At 45.5% G+C, this 6,365-nt stretch overlaps 1 protein-coding gene across 1 annotated transcript in view; it reads right to left on the bottom strand.

Moving 5' to 3' along the window:
* The window catches only part of aasdh (aminoadipate-semialdehyde dehydrogenase), a 47,269-nt gene that overhangs the window by 2,395 nt on the left and 38,509 nt on the right, over window positions 1-6,365 (bottom strand). The window lies entirely within an intron of this gene.

The following is a 6,365-nucleotide window of genomic DNA, read 5'->3' as shown; positions in this document are numbered from 1 at the left end:
GATGGGTCAAAGATAAATAACGTCTCACGTTACATTTTATTAAATTCAATGCACGTTTATATTCAGTCCAGAAAAATGAAAGAATCCGTTTTAATCAGGTGAATATCTCAGGATATGTTCATCTACAGTATTCAGAAGCAAAAGTTGGAATTTTTAGCTGCATTCCATGTTTTTGACTAAATGAGACTCTCTCCAGTGCTGAGCAGCAAGTTTTACGCTATCTTATTCATTTTCATTGTTAAAATACAGTATTATTATTACTCAAAACGGAATAATTTACTCTCTGTCAGCAAGTTAATTATGTCAAAGTGTTTTGAACGGTAATATTAAAGTTTAAGGGGAAAACTAAAAATGTATCCTTGAATATTCTACATTCTGCAGGTGGAAAACTTGAACTTAACTTGATGCCCTAAAATATTTGATTAACCGCATCGGCTATGTAAAGGGCAACCATTATATTTATGAATGAACAAGCACCGAAGCAACCTACTTATGAACTGTTCGTTATGATTCTGTTCCTCTGACAGTTTCTCCATTTGCTTCACCTCCCACAGCTTTGGAAGGACACAAAGTGTTCATGATCCAATGGGAATAGTGTGACCTTTGATAGCAGCGCACTGTTCATCTGTGATAGATGAAAATTATCATGCAAAAAGTAAGACTTTTGGAAAAGCTCTGAAGCTCAAGACAGTTCCCAGTAGAGGCATTTTGATATTTATTGCCTGCTGCCATAAACAACAGATATCAAAGCTGATCGACCATAGTCGGCACAAACATGGCTCAAACCAACAGATATTAATCTCAAAATTGGTTTGGCTAACATTCCTAACACAGTCATCATGCTGCTAACAGATCATCTAAAAAAGTTAAATCTGGTCCTCTGGACATTCAAAAAGACAAAACAAAGCAAAACAACAAAAAAATGTAGAAACGTTTCGTCTCTCATCCAAGAGACTTCCTCAGTCTGAGGTGCTGTTTTCAGCTCAGTCTCTTAAATAGCACCTTCTCAGAGTGGATCAACCAGTTTTGCTGCCGACAACCAAAACCAGCTGATCACATGCTCAATAAGGACCATCAGCCTAACAATTGATCATTAGCACCTGATGGCTGTTTACTGTTCACAGAGGGCTGAGTGATACTAGCAATAACAGCATTGTAAGGGGGGACAGTTGAACACGGAGGCCTCCACCCCTGTTTAATGATGGACGATTTCTTTTCACAAAGATGGCCTCCTTTACTCCTCTCTCAAACCATCGTTCCTCTCTGTCCAGGATGTGAACATCTTCATTCCTGAAAGAGTGACCGCTGGCCTGGAGATGAGTGTAGACCGCAGAGTCCTGGCCTGATGATGTTGATCTTCTGTGCTGGGCCATCCTTTTGGCCAGTGGCTGTTTAGTTTCCCCGATGTAAGACTGATCACAGCCCTCCTGACACTGAACAGCATACACAACATTACTCTGTTTGTGCCGGGGGACTGGATCTTTGGGATGAACCAGTCTTTGCCGTAATGTATTTTGGGGTTTAAAAGCCACTGGGACGTTATGTTTAGAAAATAAACGTCTCAGTTTCTCTGATACCCCCTCAACATATGGAATGACCACTGGTCTGGGTCTGGGTTCCTCCTTTTCACCTGTTGGGTGACTGGAGTCCTGTTTGGGTTTCTTCTCTGCTTTCAGGAAGGCCCAGTTAGGATATCCACATTGCTCTAGAGCCTGTCTTGTGTGGGATTTCTCCTTCTGCCTGGCTCTAATACTAATAACTTATCAACACCATCACTATTCCAATAACAACACATTCAGTTTAGGACAACACTCCAGTAGTCAATTACATGCCAGGGAGACAGAAAAGTGGGTGAAGAATTTATCTGACAGACAGCTCACCCAGCCTGAGACAGAGATTCTTGCCAGGGGACTGAACTTTGCGGTTGCACCAAGTAGAATTCCTCTGGTGTAGATGATCACAGCTACAGAGTCAGCCATCCGCAACAACAAAATGAAAGAGGGTGAAGCAGAACAGCTCAGAATCAAAGTTTCAGCCTGCCTCAGCAATGCCAAACCACCACCTTCCAACATCAGTAGAGAGGAGAGGGATGCACTCACCACTCTTAGCAAGGACATAAACATCATCATTCTCCCAGCAGACAAAGGAAGGTGCACAGTGATTTTGAACCAGAAAGACTATCATGAGAAAGTTATGACACTCCTTAGTGACTTAAACACTTATGAACCTCTGAAAAGAGATCCAGGAAGTGGTTACAAGAAGAAATTGATAGATTGCCTGAAAATTTTGGAGCAGGACAAGGCTATTGACCGTTTTCTGTACCACAGACTGTACCCAGGGGAGGCCACACCTAGTCTGTATGGTTTACCTAAAATCCACAAGGTGTACCTTTAAGACCTATTGTTAGCATGATTAACTCTGTCACTTACAATGTTTCCAAATATCTAGCATCTGTACTCATCCCTTTCGTTGGCAGCTCAGAACACCACATACAGAACACCATGGACTTTGTGGATAAGGTGAGGGATGTCATCATGGAGACTGATGAAACATTGGTCTCTTTTGATGTCACATCACTCTTTAAGTGCATTCCTGTTGATGATGCAGTAGAGGTGGTCAGTTTAAAATTAAAATCAGACACCACTCTGAGCAGCAGGACCACGCTTTCCACAGAACAACTGTGTCAACTCTTGAAACTGTGCCTGCAGTCAACCTACTTCACATATGGGGAGCAATATTATAGGCAGAAACATGGGTGGGCTATGGGGTCTCCAGTTTCTCCTATTGTTGCCAACCTGTACATGGAGGAGGTAGAAAAGAGAGCCTTGACGTCCTTTTCAGGGACACCACCAAGTCATTGGTTCATGTATGTTGACGACACCTGGGTTAAAATTAAATCTCAGGAAGTCCAACATTTTACTGACCACATCAACTCTGTGGATAAATACATCAAGTTCACACGAGAAGATGAAAAAAATGGCAAGTTGGCTTTCTTGGACTGTGAGGTCTCAGTCTCTGATAGAGGACATTTGCAAACTGAGGTGTACCGCAAACCCACCCACACAGACCAGTATTTGCAGTTTGACTCCCATCACCCTTTGGAGCACAAGTTAGGAGTCATCAGGACTCTGTATCACAGAGCAGACAGCATCCCCACTAACTCAGGAGCCAGGCAGAAGGAGAAATCCTACACAAAACAGGCTCTAGAGCAATGTGGATATCCTAACTGGGCCTTCCTGAAAGCAGAGAAGAAACCCAAACAGGACTCCAGTCACCCAACAGGTGAAAAGGAGGAACCCAGACCAGTGGTCATTCCATATGTTGAGGGAGTATCAGAGAAACTGAGATGTTTATTTTCTAAACCCAACGTCCCAGTGGCTTTTAAACCCCAAAATACATTAAAGACTGGTTCATCCCAAAGATCCAGTCCCCCGGCACAAACGGAGTAATATTGTGTATGCTGTTCAGTGTCAGGAGGGCTGTGATCAGTCTTACATCGGGGAAACTAAACAGCCACTGGCCAAAAGGATGGCCCAGCACAGAAGATCAACATCATCAGGCCAGGATTCTGCGGTCTACACTCATCTCCAGGCCAGTGGTCACTCTTTCAGGAATGAAGATGTTCACATCCTGGACGGAGAGGAACGATTTTTTGAGAGAGGAGTAAAAGAGGCCATCTTTGTGAAAAGAAACAGTCCATCATTAAACAGGGGTGGAGGCCTCCGGGTTCAACTGTCCCCCTCTTACAATGCTGTTATTGCTAGTATCACTCAGCCTCCTGTGAATAGTAAAAAGCCATCAGTGTGCTAATGATCCATTGTTAGGCTGATGGTCCTTCTTGATCATGTGAGCAGCTGGTTTTGGTTGTAAGCAGCAAACTGGTTGATCCACTCTGAGAAGGTGCTATTTATAAGACTGAGCTGAATACAGCTCCTCAGACAGAGGAAGTCTTTCGGGTGAGAGATGAAACGATTCTACATTTTTTTTACTTTTTTTTTTTTTTTTTTTTTGAATGTCCAGAGGACCAGATTGAACTTTTTTGGATTTTTCTACCTGGATTATTGAGGATCAGGATAAGTTGCAGTTTAAGTTTTATAGATTTTTAAGATTTTACCACAGAATGATGTACACTAATATTTAAAGTTTCTAAAATATATGAGTTTAAGCACATACAGTAATTTTTACACTTCTTTTGAACCCTATATACTTGAAAATGTCAACTTTTTTAGTTTGTTTCCAATACTCTTACTAACTTTTACTGTTTCAGACTTTTCTCTTAAAAACAGTAAACATTATCCATGATTATCCATGCTGCTGATCTCATGTTGCTGCTGATCCATGCTTCTGATCTCATGCTGCTGTATTCATTCATACCCATCTGCTCACACAGCCTCATGTTTGGGCTGCTGTTGTTACACCGTATTGTTTTACATTATTAGTGTTTAGCATGTATCTTAGATCTTTTAGTGTACCATTTGGCGTTCATTTGGCATATATCTTAGTGTATATTTTAGATCCTTATATACTCTCTTCTTTTATACTTTATATTTTTTCTATTTTTGGCTGTAACTGGGACCCTGAGTACATAATTTTGTTCCACCTCATGTACCACTTGTGATGTGAATGACAAATAAACTTGACTTTATGTCAGGGTTTTCTGACAAGGCAGAGCAGTAGTGAATCAAATAGTGCAGGTAAGACTCAGGACCGCAGGAATTACAAAAATAAATACTTTAATAATTAACCAAAAGGCTGATGAGGCAGTAACTTACAAAACATGCTCTGGACGAGATCAGGTCAGACGGGACAGGACAGGACAATACCCAATGACGATACGACAAAGGACAAGACTCACAGACAGGCTTAAATACACAGACAAGACTGGACATGATTACAAACAGCCTGGAACAGAAGGTGCAACTAATCAAGAATAATGAGACACACAAGGGTGCACAGACAAGGAAGGCCCACTAGATGGTGCCATTCTTACAGTACACTAGGACATCCCCTGGTGTCTCCAAAAAGTCCCCCCCCCACCACACACACACACACACACACACACACACACCTAAAAAGACTTGGGCAGGAGGAGGGAGGAACTGAAAGGATGGAGGGCCCAAGGAAAACATGAGGACAAAACAAAAACTGATAAACCCAAAACTTGGAACCAAACTAAACACGAACAGGGGAATACAAAAAAGTCTGGGTGGTCAGGAGACTGTCCCAAGCAAGGTCATTGTTCCGGTGGGTGGGAGGGAGGCTATAAGGCCGGGGCCGGTCAGGCAGGCGGTCGAGATGTTGTCCAACAGGCCGTTTAGATGGGAACAGGTCAGACGGGCAGCCGGGAGACCGTTCATCAGGCCGGGGCCGGTCAGGCAGGTGGCCAAGAGGTCGTCCACCAGGCTATTCTACAGGCAGGAACAGATCAGACAGGTGGCCGGGACACCATTCATCAGGCCGGGGCTGGTCAGGCAGGCGGTCGAGAGGTCATCCATCAGGCCATTCTACAGGCAGGAACAGATCAGACAGGCGGCCAGGAGATCTTCCAACAGGCTGGGGCCGTTCAGGCGGGCGGCTGGGAGGTCGTTCAACATGCCAGCCATCAGGCAGGAACAGATCAGACGGAACAGGAGCGAGGAACTTAGCAAACGGAGCAGGAGTGAGGACCTCAGCGGATGGAGCAGGAGCGAGGACCTCAGCGGACAGAGCAAGAGCGAGGACCTCAGCGGACCGAGTAGGAGTGAGGACCTCAGCAGACAAACCAGGAGCAAGGACCTCAGTGGACGGACCAGGAGCAAGGACCTCAGTAGACGGACCAGGAGCAAGGAGCTCGGCAGGCAGGTCAGCGGCGAGGAGCTCGGCAGGCGGGTCAGTGGCAAGAAGCTCAGCAGGTGGGTCAGCGGCGAGGAGATCGGCAGGCGGGTCAGCAGCGACGGGATCTTCTGCGGCCAGATCATCTGGGGCTGGATCTTCTGCGGCCAGATCTTCGGTGGCAGGATCTTTAGCGGCAGGATCAGGAGTGGATGGTGGGTCAGCGGAGGCAGGTTCTTCTGCAGCCGGATCATCTGTGGCTGGATCTTATGCAGTCGGATCTTCGCTGGCAGGATAAGGAGCAGAGGTGGACGGTGGGTCAGTGGAGGCAGGGTCTTCTGCGGCCGGATCCCCTGGAACCAGATCTTCTGCGGCTGGATCTTCGGTGGCAGGAACAGACGTAGACGGTGCAGAACCCTCTGGAGGTGGCGTGGGTCCTACAGCAGTTTACAGAAACTGTAAAGGCTGCAGGCTCAGGGCTAGCTGCAGACTCAGGGCTAGCTGTAGGCTCAGGGCTGGCTGCAGGCTCAGGGCTGGCTGCAGGCTCAGGGCTG

The sequence above is a fragment of the Nematolebias whitei genome, chromosome 3 (assembly GCF_014905685.2).
Source record: "Nematolebias whitei isolate Nwh7 chromosome 3, NemWhi1, whole genome shotgun sequence".
Lineage (NCBI taxonomy): Eukaryota > Metazoa > Chordata > Actinopteri > Cyprinodontiformes > Rivulidae > Nematolebias > Nematolebias whitei.
Note: the sequence above shows the minus strand (reverse complement) of the source record. Positions and strands in the feature narration are given on the sequence as shown.